Source organism: Balaenoptera ricei, chromosome 1, assembly GCF_028023285.1.
Source record: "Balaenoptera ricei isolate mBalRic1 chromosome 1, mBalRic1.hap2, whole genome shotgun sequence".
NCBI lineage: Eukaryota > Metazoa > Chordata > Mammalia > Artiodactyla > Balaenopteridae > Balaenoptera > Balaenoptera ricei.
Window position 1 is genome coordinate 1,386,510 of NC_082639.1, and position 21,958 is coordinate 1,408,467.

Consider the following 21,958-nt stretch of genomic DNA (forward strand, 5'->3'; position numbering starts at 1 on the left):
CCGAAGGGAGGGGGGCCTGAGTTGGGCGGATCGCTGCTCTGGGCACCCCTCCTGGAGTAGGTGGACCCTGGGCCCCGGGTGGGTGTGAGGAAGACCCTGTCAGCAGCCCCTCTCCTGCACTGTCTAGGAGTCAGTGCCCTGCCCAGTGTGGCACCATGGCTCATCCAGGCCTCCAGCCACGTTCAGAGGCAGGAAAGATTATCCCCGTTTCACGGGGGAAACCGAGGAAGCTGAGGTGTTGCGGGTGCGGTCGCCTGCCAAGAGGCCTGCGGCTGCGGACTGCCACCACCCTACCTGGGAGTGGCTGTGGTCCTGGGCCACAGGGTGGGTCAGTCAGCCCCAGAGCCCAGAAGGGGGCTGGGGTTCAGGGTGGCCGGGGACGGGCCTTCCCTCCAGCACGGCCCTCCGTGCTCAGGACCAGCCCCTCCTCCCCAGGGTTATGCTGGACCCAAGAGGGGGACTTGGAGGCCAGTGATGGTGGGTGGGGAGACGCTTACACAGAGCGGGAACCTGAGGCCCCAAGGAAGGGGGGCAGGGGCCAGATGCCTTCTCCTGCCCCTCGGCCTGGAGCCCCCATAAAGGAAGCCAGGCTGCAGAGGGGTGGCCCCCAGACCTCTCCCCAGGGCAGCTGGGGCTGCAGACAGCTTCTCAGCCGAGTCTGGGTGCTGCTGGGTGGGAGGTTCCTGGTGGCAGAGCCCATTCAGCCCCAGGACAGAGAGCAGGCTGCAGGGGGTGATTTGGGGAGGGGGGGTCTGCCATCCTGTGTCCACATCTCCTCTGTCAGGGGTTGGGCATCTCATCATCCTAGGTGGACACCAGTCAACCCTCGAGGCCGGGCTGCCCCCAGCTCACAGGGCACTAACGTAAAGCTGGCATTTGCTGAGCACCTGCTGCACGCCGAGCCCCAGAGGAGGGGCTCTGCATCTGGACAGCGACTCTGGGATTGAAGGATGACTGTTATCCTGTCTATCGCACAGATGAGGAAACTGAAGCTTCGAAAGGGGAGGGGACTGGCCCAAGGCCGCAGAGTGAGCCAGGAAGCTGGGGCCCACAGGTCAGAGGAGGTGGAGGCTTCAGGGGCAGAGGCAGGGCGGGCGGCTTTGTCTTCTGCGCTCGCCTCCTCTCTACCCACCCCTTAGCTCCCCCCTAGAGATTTTCTCTCGCACCCTAAGGCCCCAGAGCCCCTGCCCAGGCCTGCCCCTGGGGGTCAGACTCTCAGCCTCTGTCTTGCAGCTGCTCCCTAAGCTCCGAGTTTTCCAGGCTGGGCCCCCATCCAAAGCAGGGTGGTTTCCGGGTTGCCATTGGGAGCAAAACCAGTGCCCGTGATGGCGCCTCACGCTGGGTGCTGAGTGGGACCAAGATGCCCTTCCCTTGGTAGGTTGACTCCGCAGCTGGCTCCCAGTTTCTGGGGTCTGTACTGCCCCCCTGTGTAGACACAGACCGTCCTCGCTGAAGGAAGTCTCCCTCCCTCCGGCATTTCAGGGGTGTACTGCCGGGGGCTGGGTCTCAGGGGAGGAGGGACTGGGCGGGGTGGGCACAGGGGGTGTCCAGGCTGAGACTGGGCTCTGCCCTTGGCTTTCTGTGGCCTCAGTTTACCTGTGTAGCATGGGCTTTCCCTGCTAAGACCACCTGACGGAGGGACTGGCTCCAGGTTGCTGGAGATGACCGAGGGTGGCCAAAGCGGGGCTGGGGCATTGCTGGGCCCCCCGGCCCAGAAGGAGCCCCCCCTGCTGGGGCTGATCGCGTGGGCTGCCTGTGGCTCTTGCCTGAAGTATGGCCAGTGCACCGAGTCAGGGCCACGGAGTCACGGGACAGGGCCCTCCGTGCCCCAGGCCCACGCAGCAACCTCTCCCTCTGCAGCGGGAGCCGCTGGGGGCTCCGAGCCGGGAGGGATGCTCAGGAAGGCTTGTGTGCAGGTGCCCAGGAGGTAGGGCTGGGCTGGGGCTGCAGGTGTCCATTTCTGCGGCTTGCCTGGCCCGGGTCTGGCCAGCTGGGGGTTCAGGTCACATACCTGATGACTCGATCAGGTTCTGTGATTCGGGGGGCTTGGACCCTTCCCCCGAAGCTGCCCTTGGATGGCTGCCCAGCTTCCCCCATCCCCTTCTCTCATCTCACCGAGGTCAGGATCTATCCTGGGACCTGACTGTGGGGTTGGGGCAGGGTGTCCGTAGATCTCAGGGACCCCTGCCCTCCAAGGCGGGGTGGGGTGGGACGGTGGTTAGCCAGTTTCTGCAGTCCTGTCAAGTCCCCAGGCCAGACCTGGGGACCCCCGCTTTTGGGGACCAAACCAGGCCCCAGGTTCCCAAAAGGGCTGCGCTCCAGACTTGGCAGACACGGGCATAGACCCCAGGCTCGTTCAACCCCCCCCTTCCCGGGCCTCAGTCTCCCAGGTGTAAAGCAGGGGCCAGGGCGGTGGCCACAGGGACGCGCAGAGGTGGGCGGTGGGAAAGCGCGGGAGCCGCGCGTCTCACGGGCGCCTCCGGATTAGGGGCCGCGCGGGCCCACGTGGCCGCGCCCCGCCCCCTCCCCGCGAGGCCGGGGCAGGGCCGGGTCGCTGTCCCCAGCTGGTTAAAAACCCCGCGGTGTCAGAGAGCAGCTCGTTCCCAACCTCTGAAAGGCAGACAAGCCCTTTATTGCTCTATTATAACGCGGAGCCAGATGGTCTTTTGGGAGTTGCCCCCCCTCGCCCCCCGCGGCCGCCCTCATTCATTCAGAGGCAGAGCCCGGCACTAATGCCGCGGGGGGCAGGCACGCTTCCGCGGCCGCCGCGCAGTGTGGGAACCGCCTGGCAGCGCGGACCCACAGCCCGCCGGCCGCGGGAGGGGCGCGGGTGGGCGCGCGCATCGCAGCTCCCGGCGGGGCGGCCCGGCGCCCCGGGGAAGGCTCGCGGGTCGGCGCCTGGGGCGGGAGGACTCCCGGAGGCCCCTCCCGGGGTATCCCGGCACCGGATGACTCGGGTAGGCCACGAACGCTACCGGTGCCTCGGTTTTCTTCTCTGTAAAACGAGGACGATGCCTGCGCACACCTGCTAGGTTTTGGAGGATCTTCCCGTTTGAGGACCGGGCAAGCATCAGGCCCGGCACCGTTTTTGTGCCTTCCAAGAAGGACTCTGTTACATTTTTAAATCCTTAAAAAAACATTCAAAGGAGAAAAATATTTCGAGGCGAGTGAAAATGAGATGGAATTCAAATTTCAGCCTACAGAAATAAAATTTTATTGGAACACACCAGGCCATTCCTTTACTATGAGGAGTGTTGCTTTCCTGATGCGAGGCAGAGTCGAGCGTGTGAAACACAGTCACCTAAACCCTGACATATTTACTGTGGGGCAGGTTTGCCCCACCTGCAGGGTGGAATGGCACCCACCACGCTGTCGCTGTGTTAACTGCTGTCCTTACCACCCCCCCCGGGGGGGGGGGCTTGCCCCGCCCATCCCTCTCGCTTCTGGGGCTGGTGTGGGAGCCCCGCTCAGGGGCCTTGCTGAGGCTGAGGGTCTTCCTGCACATCGTACAGGTAAGCAAACTGAGGCCCAGGTGGTGGCTGAGGCCAGGCTGGACCCTGGGTTAGGGCAGATGGGGCAGCTCCCCCTCCCTGGAGAAAGCACCAAGGTGGTCACTCAGCCCCCAGGCCCCTCCCTGTGCTTCTTCCACGGCCAGGGGGGAATCCTCCCCTTCACACCCACTGGATGGGTCCGTGCCTCCCCCCCTGCCCCGAGCACGTGTGCTGTTGCACACCTGGGAAAGATCCATTTTGTCCTAAAAGCATCCAGCGCCCCCTCCCTGGCTAAGGTCACTTTCACACAGCTGCCCCCACTTTCTCATCGGGGGCCCTAGACTGGCTCGTCCGCTCCTTTCCTCCACCAGCAGTCCGGCTGTGGGCCCGCTGGAGACCAGGCAGCCGGCCCTGGGCCTCATTTTCCCCGCTGATTGTTGCGTTGGCCTGGCTGATCTTTAGGGAGCTGCCCGGCCTCCTGGTCAGGTCACTGGGGGCTTGCAAAGCAAGCACGGGGGTGGGAGTACCCTGCTTTCTTGAGGGGCAGGAAGTACAGGAGGGCAGCAGCTCAGAGGAAGCGGGCTTTAGGGGCTGGCAGCAGAGGACAAAGGGCCCCGTGGGGCTTGGGGGCTGCCTGCTGGTGGATCACTCATGGGGGCTGGGGTGGGAAGGGGACCTGCAGCTCTGGGGCGCTGAGCTTGGAAGTCCTTTCTCTTTGCCTCACTGGGCTGACCCAGGCCCGCCTCCCCCCATCCTGTAATGGCTGAAAGGAGAGAAGAACCCCAGCCCTGTAGGTACCATCCCAGCCGGGACCCTCGGCTCCCAGGTATTAGGGGGACCTGAGGGGTCACAGATGTGGGGCTCAGGCTCCATGCCCTTCATGGTCATTGCTCCCTGATCCCTGGGTGCCCCAGCTCCTCCCCAAACCCCCACAGGACCCCCTGCCCTGACGCCAAACAACTTCATCAGCGTTCCCTGTGGGTACCTGCTGGGGCTCCCACCTCCTGCAGACCCCGCATTATGACTGGCAGTCAGAGCCAGCTGTCAGGGGCTCTGGGCTTCCAGCTCATTGTGGGGACCCCTCAGTGAGGCTCAGCAGTGGCCCAGGGCACACCTGATGCTCCCACAGCCACTGGGCTGGGTGTCTCCTTGGACCCACTCAGTGGGGCAGGGGACATGGCACCCTGGTTCACAGATGAAGGCAAGTGTGGCTAAACCAGTCCTGGGCTCCCAGCTGGCCGAAAGCTTAGGTGGGGGGAGGCCAGAGCAAGGTTGCCCACCCCCAGCTGGGCAGTGATGACCCACTTGAAGTAGCTGCTCTGTGCCAGGCAGAGTGTCCAGAGCCTGGCGCGGGGTAGGGCTCGGGGGTGCTGGGTAGAGGTGAGGGCTCCGGAATCTCGCCCTGCCTTCTCTGCTTGTCCCTGAGTTTGGCAGTGGCCTCATCCTGTCTCCTGCCCCTGCCCTCCAGGACTCAGGTGGCTCCTGGTCTCAGCCAGAGGTGTCCAGAAGGCCACCACCTGGGCTCGCCCAGTAGGCTCTGGGCCCCATGGGGCAGCCGCCACCTACCCTGGAGCGCACTCCCATGGGAGAGTGAGGACTGCCCTGTGAGTCCCCCAAGGGCCTCTGCTTCTCTGCTTGTGCAGAGAACTCCAGTGGTCTCGCTGGCCTCATGGAGCCCTGTTTGTCTGGCGCTACTTGAGAAAGCCCAGGAGTATGGGGCATGGGGGTGTGGGCTGCCCGCCGCTGTGCCACCGGGTCTTGGCTCTGGGGCTCCCCCTCCACCAGCAGCCGCCCCAGAGCCCTGCCCGCCCCCAGTCTTGCAAGAATTCGGCGGGAGGCCCGCTCCGGGTGGCTTCCCACACCCCGCCCCCCTGCTGAGGACATTCATCCGGCACAAAAGGCGCGTGCCCGGCGACAAACTCATTTACATGGGCCGCCTGGCTTTGTGTGCAGAGCTGCGGGCCCAGAGGCCATCTGGGGAGCAGTCGTCCCAGCGGGGCGGGGCCCCGGGTTGCCTTTGAAGGTTGGGGAAGCGGCAGCGGCTGGAAGGCCACACATCTGGCCCAGCGTCGCCTTCCTGCCCCACAGCCCCCGGGTGTTCCGTGCACGCCCGGCCTGGCATCGCTAGGCATGACAGCATGACAGCAGGACGAGGGGACCAGGGGCCCACCTGCCTCCCTGCCCCCAGCCCTGCGGATTGCTGCCTCTGGAGGCAGCATGGACTTGGGACAGCGCTGTGGGCTCAGGATTCAAATCCAGGTGCTGCCACTTAGTACTTGGGTTCTCTGGACCTCAGTATCTTTATCTGTAAAATGGGCCTAATAACAGCCCACTGTGGGCATGTGCTGAGGATGGGGGGAGGGGACAAAAGCAGAGTATTCAGGTGGCCTCGCAGCTGCTGCTGGTATTAACGCCAGGGTCACCCTGAGCCTTTGCCTCCGCCCACCCCACTTTGTTCCGGTTCTTGGGTGGGTGATCCCCGCCTACGTCTGCGCCACCTGGAAGCCAGCTGATGGAACAGGAAAAGGCCAGGCACGGGGCCAAGGTGCACCCAGGACAGGGTGACCTCAGCAGGGAGCTGGGCCTGCTCTGTCCCCTGCTCTGTGGAGCAGGAGTGGTCCTGCCTCCCTCTCGGGATTCCAAGCAATTCCAGGGAGAAGGTGCACGTCCCGCTCAGCCTGCATGCAGTAGGTGCTAAATAAGTGTGCCCACCCTCCCCTTCCAGGCCTCCTGACCTCATCTCTGGGCCTGCCCTGAGTCAGCCCAGTGCGGGCACAGCCCCGAGCATGACCTTCTGCTGACCAGCCCCCCAAAGGGCCAGGGGCCTGGACAATCAGAGGGGAGAGCCCCAGAGGGGCATGGTGGGGGGCACTCTTGTGTGGCACGTGGTTCTGAGCCTGGCAGCTGGACGGCTGGGGGCAGGGTTTCCACCCAGGTGACCCTTCCCGGCCAAGGGGCTTGTAGGGCCAGGGCTTGGCGGACAGGACCCCTGCGGAGGCGCCCTGCCCCCACCCCTGCCGGGAGGGATGTCCTTGAGAGGGTGTCCTGCAGGCCCCAAGATAATCCCTGCCTTTGAGAGGCTGTGAGAGGCTGGCCCGGGGACTTTCCCACAGCCCCGCATAAAGGCCGGCCGCCAGCTGCTCTCCCACAAAGGGCTCCCAGCCTTTCCCGGCCCGGAGGCGGGCGGGGTGAGCAGAGGCTCAGCCGCAGCCTACCCGGCCACCCCCAAGCAGCGCCTGTGTCCACGGGGCGGCGCCTGCCCACTGACCACAGAGGGCCCCGTGGTCCCTGGGGCTGGGCACTTGGGAGAGCCTTGTGGGGCCACCCGGGCCAGCCACTCGCCCCCCCCCCCCCCATGCCATTTGCCCGAGGCCGGCACGGTTCCTGGGCCCCATCACTCACCCTGGGCCTCCTCTCTCAGACCTCACATTCCTGCTGCTGTGCCTGCCGCTGCCATCGGGCTGCCCCTCTCCCCCCCACCCCCACCCCCCGCCATCCAAGCTGGGCCATCACCTCGCTGGCACACTGCCTTGCTTCTCTCACCTCCCATTTACTTTGAAACCCTCACGCACCCCAACCCCGTTCTGCCCCACAGTGCCGGTGACAGGAGGGGGACATGGTGGGGGCAGAGGGCTGGGCAAGGCCTCCCCCCTGGCCTTAGCTTCCTCATCTGACATGCGGGACAGCACTGCCACTTCCCTGGGCTGGTGTAAGAGCCCCCTAAGTTCAGCTGTTTAAAAATAGCAGGTCCTGGAGAAGCGGGGGTGGGGTTGGCAGGGAGGGGAGGCAGGGTACCTGGCCCCAGGAATTAGCTGCCCAGAGCACATCAGAAGAGGACCAGCCTGGGGGAGGCCGGGGGAGGCCAGGGGAGCTTCCTGGAGGAGGTGGCAGCTGGAGCCTGGCTTCTCAAAAGCAAGGGGGAGGGTGGGAACTCCCAGGGGCAGAGGTGCTGGCCCAGCCCGGGGGCCCTGACCCCTGGGTGCAGCTCTGCTGGTAGGACCCTTCTCTGATTAGGATGTATCTCCATGCTGCTCCCATATCCTGGGCGGCCCCTGCACCACTTTTGTCACCCAGTGAGAATGGCCAGGTCCAGCAGGTTCCCTGGCTGAGAGAGCTCCTGGTCAGGTGTGAGGAACTGGAGAGGGTCATAAGAGGGACCAAGGGTGTCACCGGTGGACAGGCAGTGACCAGAGGGTGGCCAGCGGGGACGCTTGTCCCTGGTGTCAGGGAAGGAGCAGCTCCGTATGCTAAGACCCCAGGGAAGGACCCTTCTCCTGGCCCTGCATCTTGGGGAGGCTGCTGGACCGCTGGGGGCCGGGCTGTGGGGCTTTGAGGGCTGGACTCAGGGGCAGGGCATCCAGCTTGCGCCCCACGTGTCCCCGACCACCCTGCCCACGCCCCCACCTGCGGGGGGCGGAGGAACGTCCTTACCCAGCCCAGCGGCCTCGGTGTCCCGAGCTTTGTCCAGCTCCAGCCTCCGATTGGCTGCCGAGAGTGGGGAGGTGGGGAAGCCCGATTGCCCTTGGGCCCCCCCACCCCGACCCAGTTCCATAAAGGCACCACCACTACCTCCTTTCTGCCACCGTCCTACGCCAGGCGCTCCAGCCTCTCGCGCCCGGCGGCAGGCGTGGCCTCGTGAGTACCCGCAGAGTGAAGCCCAATCAGGGTCTGGTGTGACAGCAGAGCAGGGCGCCCCCGGGGGTCCCGGCAGGGTACTGCGGACGCCACGCCACCGCTCTGCTCTCCCTCCTGCTCGAGACGTTTGCGCTGGGGAAGGGACATCACGGAGACGGAGGTGGCACCCTCCCTGGTGAGCTCCGCGCCCAGCCTGGGGGCTGGAGGGGGTTGTGACGGGGGTGTCACCCAAACCGGGGGCTCGGCGCCCCGCCAGTCCCCGCTCCCCCTGCGCGGTCACCAGCTGGGTTCACTCTTTGCAGCACCCCAGCACTGAGAGCACCGCGGATGGATCCAGGGAAGGCACGGCGCGCCGCCTCCGCGAAGCCTTCCTGAACTCTCCCATCACCAGGCGAGGATGGAGAGCCAGGCGGAGCTGAAGAGCGACTTGCAGAAGAACCCCCTCTCCCGCCGCCCCGGAGCAGCACGCCTGCGCAGCCCCCTCCCACAAGGGTCCGGGTGAGGCCCTGGTGGGGACTTTGCCAGGCCCCTTGGACCCAAAGGAGAGGGCCCGGGCTGGCCAGGCGCAGCGCTCCTCCTGAAGAAAGGAATGTGGCTCCCATCCTTTTCCTGCCCGCGCTGGGGCCAAGGCTGAGCAGCTGGTGGGGCCGTCAGCTGCAGGGAGTGCCTGGGTCTTAACCTTGAAGGAGGGGTCCTGGGGACAAGGGTTTTATATGTTACAGAGGCCGTAATGGGTCAAGATCGTCCGTGGCAGGGAAGTGGGGAGGGGCCTGGGGGAGGGTAGGTGTGCCTGGTCATCCCAGCCAGGCCCTGCAGTTGGACCTCTGCTTCTTCCAGGCCAGGAAAGGGCTGGATGCTTTACGTTAGAGAGGGAGTGGGCTGGGGGGATGCTGTGCATTTGAAGGGCGTGGCCACCTGCCGGACACCAGTGGGGGCAAGGGGCACGTGAGATCCCCGTGGGATGCAGGTGTATGCATTGCGGATGCGTGCAGGGTACATACCGTGTATGTCTCAGAGCTGGATAACATGGGGCTTGAATAAAAGTTCTGGCCCAAGCTGACCACCACCCTTGAGATTCAGGGCCCCTGCCCAGCGCACGGGGAGGGAACTGGGCCTGCTGGGGTAGGGCATTGTGCCAGGGTATCCTGGGCTAGACCCATGCCCTGCTGGCCTCTTCTCTGGAACCGTGGTCAATGCCCAGCCCACTCCCCTGGCCCCTAATGACAAAGAAGACCCTCAGGATGCTTGAGCCAGCCACAGCTCCCTCCCCCCCCAGGCCTCCTGGGGGAGCCTCCGCTTGTGTGAGCCCCGCATGGCGCCCAAGTCGTGGGTTCCAAGGCAGGAACGTCATGGTCCCCAGATCACAGCAGAGCATTCCGAGAGCTTGCTGACTCGGGGACCCTGCCACGTACACACCAGGAGTCGGGGGTGGGCTGGTGCCCCTCAGCAGGGGGGGCTCGCCCTGACCTCCTTCCCCCCTCCCTGCCCCTGCTGTGGCCGCCCAGCATGACGGAGCAGAGCAAGGAGTGGAACTCCCCCCGCATACCTCTTCCTGGTCCCCCAAATCTCGCCCCCCGTTTATTCCCCACCTTCTCCCACGTGGCAGCAGGGCTGAGAAGTGTCCCGCACTGAACCCGACAGTAGGGGGCGTGGGGTCACAGTCTTAAAGGGAGTGTGGCCCCAGACCCCTGCCCACCAGCTCCCTGACCCCGCGGTGGAGGCTAAAGCCCGCCCATGAGAGAGCCGGGCTCAGGTGTGGGTTTGCTGCCCCCTGGCGTCTCGCGGCCTGGCCCTGCCGCCTGGCGGCTCCCGGGAAGGGAAGGGGCGCCGAGGTCTCTCCCGCGGCGGAGGCGGAGGCGGAGGCGGAGGCGGAGGCGGAGGCGGAGGCGGAGGGCTCCTGGCTCAAGCCTGCCCCAGCCCCGGGTGTTTGCGGGGCACGGTGGGTGGGGACAGCCAGCCTGGGACCGCCCCGGCCTGGGCGGGCCTTCAGGCACGTTCTGGGAAAGGGGTGGGGTTACGCTGAGACCAGAGGGGCGTCACCTTCCGGGAAGCACCGCCCCGTGGGGGGGGGGCCAGAGGCCGGCCTCATGCGGAGAGGGACCAGAGAGGAAGGTCAGCGGGCAGGGGTGGGTGGTGACCACAGCAGCCTGCGGCCGCCTTGTAGATGCCGCTGCTGCCTCTGTGTCTGGAGCTGCCCCAGATCATGGAGTCATGAGCCGCTCCCACCCCAATTAAGGTGCCCACCTCTGAGCCCCCTGGTCTACACTCAGGATTCTAGTTACCCTGTCTACCAGCACATCAGTCCTTTGGGGGAGGGGACAGCCCCAATGGGCCATCCCTCTGCCCCATTCCCTGGCATGCAGTAGGTGCTTAATAAATGTGGGCTAAACAGAGCATGGCTTTCTGGAGGCTTGAGGAACCTGGACTCAGGGTAAGGCCGCGCTGGCTCAGGGCCCTCCAGCTTCCCTTCCGGGGGGGGAGGGTCGGCAGAGACCCTCAGCCACGCAGCAGGCGACCACTGGGTGCCTGGGCCGCTGCCCCCTGCTCTCCCCCCAGCCCATCTCAGGGCCTTTGCCCAGGGGCAGGGCTGGGGCCTCGGGCATGCCCCCTGCCTCTGGGTCACTTGGGCAGTTGGTCAGTGTGGCTGGCTGGCGAATCCAGGGATCTGACCTGTCCCCTGTCAGATATCTCAGCAGCAGTATGGGGGGGGGTCCCCCTGACAAGATGGATTATTCGGGGGTCGATCGAGGGCTGTGCGGAGGACCTTCTGTGCGACACGGGAAGGCAGGTGTGGGAGGTACACGGAGTGGGGAGCGGGAGAGCAGCCCGGCCCTGGGTGTCGCAGCCTCTCCACGGATATGCGTCAGCGTGTCCATTTCACAGGTGGGTGGGGACTCAGGGCTGCCCCACAAATGCTCGAAGGGGCGAGAGAGAAGGAGTGGGGGATGGGGAGCGTCTCACCAGGCTGTTGCCACACCCTGATCTCCGGAGGCCTCAGCCTGCAGAGGCTTGAAGCAGGATCTCGGTTCCCGGACCGGAGATTGAAGCCAGGCCGCAGCAGTGACAGTGTTGAATCCAGGCCCCTAGACCACGAGGGCCAGTGGCCAGCGACAAGGCCCTGGCTTGTCTGCTTTGTAGAAATGAATCTCAACAAAGAGACGGAAAGTAGTGAAACAAGTAAAGTGTTTATTAGGAGGAAAAATGTACGTGTGGATAGACACATACAGGCGGGCTCAGAGAAAGAGTCGTGCCCTTGGGGTAGTTTGAATCACTTATATGGGACATTTCTTTCGGTTCCCTCTGGCCAGTCATCTTGCTTTGCCTGGCTCTGAGTCCGTATTTGGTTTATCTCAGGGTCCTCCCCTGTGTGCGTGCGCATCTCTTAGCCAAGATGGATTCTAGCGCAGAGGCCTATGGGTAGATTGGCATCACCTACTATGGGGTGGCGCTCCCTCCCTCTTGACCCCCAAGGAGCCTTTCTGCGCATGTGTAGTCGGGAAGGTCTCCTTGACCTCGAGAGTGAGGAATATGTGGTCTCTTTGTCTTTCATCTGAGCAGGGCTCGGCTCCTCCTTGCTCCTGTGATTATCTTTATCTTGGAGTATCTATCCACAGGGGACAGATCCCAGCTGCTCAGCCTGGGGCCCATCTATCTCCTGCCTCAACACCAACATCCCCTTCATTGTCCCAGGTTTTCTTTGTGAAATTACATCCTGTGACCATGTTTAAACAAAGGAGACAGGCCAGGGTGAGCTATCTTTTTTATTTCCTGATGACAAACATGATTATGGGGAAAAACATGTTCAAGGTTCACATTAAAAAAAAAAAGGAAACTATAGCCCTTGAGGACGGAGGATAGGACAGGCACTCCAGGCCCAAGGGGCCTAACCTTCCCAGGTCACCTCCTGGGGGCAGCGTTTCCTGTTTCTGGCCGAGGACCGAAGCTGGCAAAACACCCTGGGTGGCATCTCCAAAGGTGCAGGGTCCACGGCCCGTGAGCTTGGGCACCTGCTGGCCAACTTTTCCTTCACCTCGAGTGCAAACTTCAATTCACAGTGCTTCCCTTATATTTGTATTCTTTTAGTTGAACGTTTTGTTTGGAGATACTCACAGGGAATTGTAAGAAACAACACAGAAGGATCCCATGCACCTTTCACCTGGTTTCCCTGTTAGTAATGTTTCGCAAAATTCTAGTACAGGGATGAGAGCAACGGGCACCGATCGGGTCGAGATACAGAACATTCCATCACTGCAAGGATCACTTCTGCTTTCTTTGGAAAAAAAAAAAACTTTATTGAATCATTGATTTCAGATAGTGATAAAGCATACATACATAATATAAGAGTTACCGCCTTAGCCATCTGTAAGTGTACAATTCTGTGGCCTTAAGGACATAAACATTGCTGAGCAGCCATCGCCACCAGCCGTCTCCAGAACTTTTTCACCATCTCAGTAGAAACTCTCTCCCCATGAAACCCTCACTCCCCCTTTCCCCTCTCCCGGTGGCCCTGGTGGCCCTTCTTCCACCTGCTGTCTCTGTGAACTTGGCTACTCCAGACACCTCACATACCTGGAATTAGTCGGTACTTGTCCTTTGGTGATGGCTTATTGCACGTAGCCTCATGTCCTCGAGGTTCATCCACCCTGAAGCAGGTGTCAGAGCTTCATTCCTTCTTCTGGGTGAATAACCCTCCCTTGTACAGGGGTGCCATTCTTCTGTGGCTGGATTCCCAGGTGTCTTCCACCTTTTGGTGATGGGGTGACTAATGCTGCTTTGCCACGTGGGTGTACAAAGCCCTGGACGTGGCCGGGAAGGGCTGGGCCCGATTCATTTCCGAACCCCGCAGTCCAGGGCTGAGGGGTGGGCCCAGCGTGGAGAGTGGGGAGTGGGGGGCGCAGCGGACAGGGAGTGCCTGGCAGGGCTCCCTTCTGGGGACAGCGTGGGGCCCCCCGGGCTGGCGTGGTGACCCGGCCTTGACCAGCAGTGAATGTTAATCTGTGTCCTGATCAGCCTTTTTCTTGTAAAAAGTGAAACTTACGATTACCAAAACTCTCACCATGCGGAAGGGGATAGAGGAGAAAGCGGATGTTGTCTGTGGCAGTCCCCTATCCCCCCCCCCCATTTCCCCCCATCGCCCCCAGCCCCAGCCCCAGCAGCACACCTGGCGTTTTTCAGGATGTGGAGAAGCACAACGCACGCAGGAGGGGCTTCTGTGGTCCACAGCCTCGGCCGGGCCTCTCTGTCCCTTCTGCCACCTCTTGGCCTCCCGGTCCTCATGGCTGGGATGTGTGTGCACACACGTGTGTGTGGATGCTAGCGCACACTCGTGTGGGTGGGTGTCCCAGATCTTTTAGCAAGTCGATCCCCCAGTTCTGCCCCAAGGTGATCACCACAAGCAAGAGGAAGAGCGTCTGTTCATCTTGTTGCTACTTCACCCAAAGAACCCAGATATTAGCCAGAGCGCTGCAGCCAAGTGCTGGAAGCACACCCACATCCCATAAGGATGCGGTGATGGCCTGGCATGGTGACGGTGTCCTGGTGAGGGTGTTAGACAGGAATTTGGGGTCTGGGGGTGTGCAGGGTGATTGGGGGAGGGTTCAAGGGAGCAAGCTGTGCTGGATGGAGGACTCCTGATGCCGAAAACTCGGCCTCTGTGCACCGAATCAAATCTCAGAGACAGAGTTTGGGTGAAGTAGAAAAGAATAGCTTTATTGCTTTGCCAGGCAAAGGGGCACAGTGGGCTCATGCCCTGAAAAATTATGTCCCAACCTGGGGGGATTTGAGGAGTTTTATAGCCATGGTTCAAGGGTGGGCTTGCTGTTAAGGATCAGGGTGTGTGCAGGGCCTGCACTCCTTTAATCTGGCCTCAGGTGGTCTCCTCCCTTGTCTCTGCATCCCCTCCCTTCCCTGATTAGCAACTGCTCAAATCTGCCCTTTGGAACTCAGGGAAGGTCATGGAGGCTGGAGTCTATTCCCTACAAACAAGAAACGGGGGACACAGAAAGGCTTCCGTGCCCAGGATCCCCACAGGCTCCTGTTCGGTTTCACTGTCAGGGGCGGGGTAAGTCCGTGATGGGGCATCTCAGTACGTCTCATCCAGGACGTCAGTGGATGGAGCGGGGCTGGAGCTGTGGTGTGGAAGGAAGGAGCTGCGGTCACCGCATCAGCCTGGTCACTTTTGTGCGGAGACGGTGTTTGAGTTCAGTCTGAGGTCAGACCTGGTCGGCATGTCCTTGCAGGTGTTGACGTGCTGTGACATGGTTCAGTTCACCAGGAGGGCAGTGATGCTGGCAGAAAGCACCGGGTGGCTTTCCTCCACCTCACCATTGCCCAGCGGATTTGTTCCGAGTGCCCTCTTGATGCCAGGTGCTGGCGACATAGCACTGAGCAGGGGAGAGAGTTCCCTGCCCTTGGGAACTGGCGTTCTGCTCGGAGGCTGTTTGCTCTGAATTCACGTGTTGAAGCGCTGACCCCCAGGGTGGCTGGATCTGGAGACAGGGCTCTCAGGAGGTGGGTCCAGTTAAAGGAGCTCGAAAGGCAGGGGCCCTAATCCCATAAGACTGGTGTCCTTGTACGAAGAGAGACACAGGGATGTGCACAGAGAAAAGGCCAGGTGAGGACGTGGCAAGAAGGCAGCCGTCGGCAAGCCAAGGAGGGAGGCCTCAGAACCAACCCTGTGACACCTTGATCTCAGACTTCCAGCCTCCAGACCCGAGAGAAATAAGTTCTCGTTGTTTAAGCCCTCCAGCCCCAGGTACGTTGCCATGGCGGCCCTTGCCACTAAGCCCGGCCCCTCCCAGGCAGGCCCCAGCCCTGGTCCAAGCATCCCTGATCGGCTGTCACTCTAGATTATATCTGCCTGCTTCTGAATTTCACGTCCCTGCAGCCGTGCAGCCTGGCTCCTTTGGGCCTGGTTCTTCACCCAGCATAGTGACTGCAAGGTTCCTCCGTGACGCTGTGCGTATCAACATTCATTTTCTTATTACCGACTAGTATCCCATTGTACGAATACGCCACACTTTGCATATCCACTCACCTGTCTGTCTGGGTGGTTTCCTGCTCCTGGTTATTACCAAAGCTGCTCTGAACTTCTATAAACGAGTTCTGGTGTGGACACGTGGTCTCATTTCTCTTTGTTATTTACCCAGGAGGGGAATTGCTGGGTCCTATGGTAGGTGTGTGTGTAACTTGGTAACAATTTGCCAGTCCGTCGTCCGAAGTGTCCGTTCCATTTTCCATTCCTACCGGGAGTGTTGAGAGTCCCAGCGGCTCCAAATGCTCGTCAACACTTGGTCAGACTTTAATCTCAGCCGTTCCTATGGTTGTGGTTTGGGTTTCCCAGCTGACTAACGACGTTGTGCCTCTTTGCTGGTGCTCTCTATGCATCTTCTCTGGTTTGAAGGATCTGTTCAAATCTCTTGCAAATTGGGTTGTTTGTCTTATTGAGTTGGAAGAATTATATCTTTTGGATCCAAGATATATGTGATGTGAATATTTTCTCCTGGCAGGGGGTTTGCCTTAGCTCCAGCCTCCCTACAGGATGGGCCATGGCCTGCACTGTGTCGCCACCCGCTCCAGGCCTCACCAGGAGTGGGCCCTGCCACATTGCTCAGCACACATCCTTCCTCAGAGAACGCCTTTCTCACCTTGTCCCTCCCACCCCCGCAGGGCTCCTATTCATCCTTCAGAGCCCTGCCTGGCATCTGCTGCCTATAAGTGAGCCTTCACCACATGAAGCTACTCTGGCTTTTAGACTTGGCTTCCTCACTAGACCATTAGCCCCAGGAGGGCAGGGACCAGTCTGCTTTGCCTCTCAGCCCCATGCCCAGCCTGGGGCTGCCACAGAGCAGGGGGAGCTGAGGCTAGCCTGAACGCAGAGGAGAGGAAGGGGAGCCTCCAGAGTGGGGCTTGGGATGCCCCGTCCTCCCGCCCCCCAGGACTGTGGCTCATCTCACAATCTCTCTCCACCCTCAAGACCCTGGAAATCTCCCTCTCAAGAAGAGAGGGGAAATGTGATCAGGGGTTTCCAGGAGTCCATCTGGAGGTGTCTTGACAGGGTGGCCGGGGTGTTGGGTGACACAGTGGGAGAGGCAGCCCCCTGGAGGGCACAGTTGGGGCTGTGGGAGGATCTTGAGGGGACAGCAGGTGATGGGGGCTGGAGTTGGGGCTCCTCCAGCTGCGGTAGAACTGGGATGGGGGAGAGGCTCAGCCTTGTGTCAGGGTCTGTGATCCTGACCGGGCACAGCCCTCCCCTGGGCCCTGAGGGTGCAGGGGGGTCCTTGGCACAGGCTCTGGCTCAGTCAGGAGAGGGGAGAGGAGGCCCTGGGTCCCAGCGCCGCAGTCACACAGGGAAGTGGAAGGAGAGGACCTGGGATGCGGGCTCTGCCTCTATCCCCCCAAGTATAGATCGGGTGCAGGAGCCCCACGGAGCCTCAGACGGACACAGGGCTCTCTGGGGGACACTGTCCGACGCTGCCCTGCCTGCTGATCCTGCGGGCCTGGGGCCGAGGGAGGAGAGGGGACACCCAGCAGGTGACAGCCAGAGATGGGGACACATGGTGAGTGGGGACGGGCCCCGCCCCAGCCTCCTCCAAGGATGCAGGGGTGCCCCTTCCCCTTTACTGGAAACCCCCAGGTGGCCTGCAGGCAGCGGAGAGGTAAATAGCAGGGCAGGAGCCCAATCTGAAAGGCCCTCCCAGGGGGATGGGAGCCTGTGCTGGTGGGCGTCTCACAGGGGCTCCCAAGCCGCTGGGTCACACTTGTCCTCCACCCTGCCTCAGACCCCTGGAGTCTGTGGGACTGGGCTGGCTGTACTGGGGGAAAGGGGCTGGTGGTTAGCTCTGCGTCTGAGCTCTGGGAAGCTTTGCAAACAGGAAGGTAGTCAATCCCCCCCCCCCTCAACCCCTATGACTGCACCCCTGCCCTGTCCCTTCCCTGGCACCCAGGTTCTCCTCCCCAGGCTCCCCTGGGAATGGAAGTAGGTGGTGACCATGAGGACGTGGTGGCCGCTGGCCAGTTCTACCGGTGTAGCTCCTGCCGGGGGAGATCGAGGCAAAGCTGGCTGACCCCACGTGCCTGCAGCCTGGCGACCCGCGCGCCTGCCGGTGGAGTCCCCACCCTCCCGGCGTCCTGCTCCGGTGTCATGTGAGGTGGGGCTCTTCACACCCTCCTTCTGCAGCCCGGAGGTCCAAGAGGGTGGCAGTGGTGGTCCCCACCCCCAGGCCTGCCCCTGTCCACCAGCTCTGAGGGCAGTGGTGGAGCTGAGAAGCCTGGGTGGGGAGAGCCCCGAGCCCCACTGGACGGGAAGATCGGGGTTTGGGTCTGAGCACAGTTTGCACAGGGGACTCTGGGCAAGGCCCGTCCCTTTCTGAGCCCCTGTCTCCCCTTCAGTGAAATGGAGCACAAGTACCCAGCCCTGCCGCTTTCCAGGGGCAGGTGGGGTGTGGACAAGGTGGGGAGGCCCTCTGGTCATCGAAGATGGCGAAGTACGCCCTCCCGCACTCCCTCAGACTCCGCAGAGCCGTGCTTGGGAATGCGCAGGAGGAGACAGCCGGACTCACAGCCTGGCGGGGGGAGGGGGGGGACGTGCATGGGGCACACTGCATGGGGGTGGGACAGGTAAGGGGAAGCCAAGCTGGGCCCCCTTTGTGGGCTCAGTGCTGTGGGGTCAGAGCACCGGGGGGAGCGCAGATGACCTTTGGGGGGCCACCTGCTTCTACAGGAACAGAAATGTGGCTGCTAATGCACAGGGGCGGGGCCAGGAAGCTGGCACTGGGTGGGGCAGGAGGACCTGTGCCCGGAGACTGCACCAGTGGGGGCCTCACCTCCCGGCTTACACGCCCCTCCCCTCCCCCCCCACCCGGCAGCCCGCACCCCCCGCCTGACGCCGGTCTCCCCGCCTCTCCCCTGCACGCAGCCTGCACCCCCGTCTGAGCTGTCGCCGAGGGGGCCTGCTACCCCAGCAGCTGTGGTCCCAGGGGACCCTGGGGGCTGGAGAGCAAACACTTCCTGCCGCAGGCGACCCCTCCTCCCTGGCTTTCTGGGGGACCGCAGCCAGGGTATGAATGGTCCTGTGGAGGGACACGGAGCCACTGCGAGGCGGGGGGCTGCCACCCTGGTGCCCGGTGCCCAAGGCTAACGCTTGGAGCCTGGGGAGACCCCTGAGCCTGTCTGCCTGTCCCACCACCCAGCAGTGTCCCCACTCCTGCCCCCTGGGTGTGCCCCGGTGACCCCTCCCTCCCCATCACGGCCTGGGCCATGTTCCTGTCTGACCTCACATGGGCCTCTGTCCCCCAGTATCTGGCTCTCCCGGGCTGACCCAGGCCCTGGCGCCCTGTCCCTCTGACCTCAGGAGAGCCAGGCCCACCACCGGCAGAAACTGCCCTCTGCAGGCCCCTGCGCCGCAGCCCCACTCAGGAGTCTCGGGTGAGCTCCCTGCCCTGGCTGGCCCTGGAAAGCCTGGCTGGGACGTGCCCTTGCGGTGGGGCCCTGCAGCAGGCAGCCGATCTCCACCCGCAGCCGGCAGCCCCGTCCTGGGTGATAAGCCCAGATGTTCACGCAGCGGGGCGGAGACCACCTCCTCCCGGCCGGTGTGGCTCCCCTGCCGGTCCCGGTCCAGGCCGTTACTCCTCAGGGAGGGCCCCTGACTGCCAGCCAGAGCCAGCCCTGGACCCAGGGCCCCAGCGTGGCCGCCCCCAGCCCCGGGCCCAGAGCAGCCTGTCTCCCCAGCTGGGCAGGCCTGGGGGCCTCCCCTGCTCTGATGCTCCCGGCTCCCCAGGGCTCAGCAGGCCCAGCACGGGCCAGCAGGGAGGCTGGCGTGCTGTCCAGACCACAGGGCCCTGGGCTCCCTGAGGGTGGCGTTCCCACACTGCCAGGCAGGGGGAGCCAAGACCTGAGCGGGGTAGTCATACTCAGGCGTTCCCGGAGCCTGTCCTGGGTCCACCCGTGGCATCCCTGCAGGGCATGGCCAGAGGCAGGGGCTGCTGCCCCATTTCACAGAGAGAGAGACTGAGGCTCGGTGCCATCTCCCTTAGGTGCTGTACCTCCTCCTCCCAGGCGGGCTCCCCTCTGGGCCCTGGCGATGACCCTGGGCAAAAAGGAGGAGGTGGAGGCTGAGTGCTGCCCGAGTGCAGCCCTGGAGGGACCCCCTCTGTGGGGCTGGTTTGGGGGTCCAGCACTGTGGGCTGAGGACAGACCCCCCTGCCCCTTTCCTGTCCAGGAGCCCCTCTGTTCACAGCGCCCACCACCAGGGGTGGCATGAAGCCCCTGGCAGGGGGCACAGACGGCAGGAGTGGGCCATGAGCCCCGTAGGGCGGCCCCTGTGACAGAACCAGGCCCAGGTGTCCCAGGAGGGCTCCACGTTCTCCCAGAACGATCTGACTTCCCCCAGCATGCTCACCATGGGGTGGGGAAGAGCCCAGGTGCCTTCAGGTCACTGCGGATGGGGTCATACCTGCTGGGGGTGTCCAGTGATGGGTGGGCTCCCTCCGGCCCTCCCAGCCCTGAGTGCCCTGGATCCCTGGGCTGCAGGGTACCGGGTGAAGCAGCCCTGTGAGGAGTCGCTCCCTGCAACCCCAGGACCTCCATGGCCCACCTCAATGCCTGATCGAGGGTCTGCAGTGCCAAGTCTGTGGCCCAGGTAGGAAAGCTGACCCCAGCCCCTAGATCCTGCTGCTGCCCCACCCCCAACATGTGGAGGACCAGGTGCTGCCCCTGGCCCGGTCCCAGCCTGCCTCCTAGGGATGTTCCCTGCCGGGAGCCTTAGACCTCTGTCCACACCTGTCTGACCCCCAGTGGAGGCCAGTGCCTCCAAATGAGGAAATGGAGCAGAACACGACTCTAATTCAGAAATCCCTTCCAAATGTGATAGTCACATAAGGCCACATTCAGGCCCATCCAGTCCAGTCCCAGCCCGGGGAGGGAGGTGCCCTCAGGTCAGTCCTCCGGATGAGCACCTGGGGCTCAGAGGGCCGCGGACTGGGGGGTGGGGCGCCAGGAAGGGCTAGTGGCTGCCCCCTCACAGGGCTGGCTCAGTGCTTGGGCAGCTCAGGAGTGAGGGGGGCTCAGGCCTCTTGCAGTTGATGAGAAGGTGTGTGTGCGGGGGGTCTGCCAAGCCCCCTGAGCAGCGGCCCCTCTCTCTGCTGGGTGGAGTCTGAAGCGAGCTCAGGAGGGGTCCCACCAGCTCCCCTCGCCTCCACACTCGGGCCTGGGGGTGCTGAAGCTGCCAGCAGGCACGGCCCGACGTATCTCAGGCGCCTGCATCCCGGACCCATTTATCAGCAGGTCGGCCCCTTGCAGTGAACTCGGTTTCAGTGTCCTCCACAGCCTCTGCGGTGACATCCGGCAGGGCCTGCAGAGCCTGGAGAGCCGCGTCCACTTCTGCATCCTGCTGGACACACTCACCTCCAGCCCGGCTCCAGCCCCCAGGTGTCCCAGGGACCCCGTTTCTATGGGAGGAGTTGTGTCTCTCTTCCCAGCTTAGCAGGCAGGGCTGTAGACTAAGGACTCAAGACCATCAGAGGCCTGGGAGCGGCTACCCAGCCCAGCAGCATCACCTCCAGATGGGGGGACAGGTATTAATACCTGGAGGGAGAATCTCCCTTTGGCGGGTCTTCCTGTGAAACAGAGACACACATCAGGAGGAGCCAAACAGAGATGTGGGGTGTCTCCCCAGGCGACTGAGCTTTTCAGAGACAGGCAAGGCCAACGTGGACAGGGCTTCTGCTGGCCTGACCCCCAGGGGCCAGGACACATGAAGAGATATAGGCGCAAACCTGCCCACCTCCTCAGTTGCCAAACCCTGGTCCCTAACTCCAATTTGACCATCAGGCACAGACAGGGGGTCAGCACTTCAGAGAGGAGGGTCCCCCCCCCACCCCTCAAGGAGCAGGTGCCACAGAATTGGGGTGAGAAGGGACACTGGCCACTGCCCGGCCGGTCTGCTCAGAGCCTGGAACCCGAGACCTCTCTGCACCCTGGGGGACTTGGGGTGAGGACACAGCAAGGATTTGCTGACACACCCTGAGATGGTCGCCGACCTCCCTAATTTGGATATCTTTGCTGAGTAACCTGCTCCCTTTTGGGTGTGCATGGGGCGTCCCAAAGGCCAGAGCTGGGTCTACACAGGCCGGATCTTGGTGTCCAGCTGGGACCTGGTGCAGACGAGGAGCCCAGAGTAGGGCAGATAAGAGAAGAAGGGAATAAATGAACGAACCAGTAAAGGAATGAAGGACACTTAGGCTCTGGGTGGGGACACAGCCTTGACAACGGGGCTTCTAACCCTTTATCCCAGTGCCTCTCCCAGCTGTTTGCAGCCTGCCCTGTGCCCCCACTGCCCCCTCAGGGAGGATGGGAGCTCAGAGTTCATGGCTGTGAGTGGGCATCAGGGAGGAAGAGGGCTCCCCATCCTGTCCCCCTACCATTGAGAGATCCCATGACACGGTGGCTCTGGCTCTGTGGGAAGTCCACATCCCTAAGGGGCAAGGAATGCTTGGAGATACTCTTGGGGTCTTCCTCCTCTAGATTTGAGGGATAGAGCGCGGAGGGTCTCGGGGCTGTTACTCCTCGGGACCTGAGCCCTGACAGGACCACAGGCTTTGCTCACCAGGTAGCCTTCTGGTTTTCATGCGTTGCCAATACATTATGACAAGTCCCACAGGAACGACGGGGATGGTAACCACAAGAGAAATGCTCCAGGAGGAACGTGTCATGCGACGTCGTGCTGCTGGTCCCGGGGTTTGCTTCCATCTCGAAAGGGCTGCTGCACTTTGGAGAGAGGAGAGGCGGGATGTAGAGCAGCCACGTGGCACCAGGATGCCTGATGCTCACAGAGA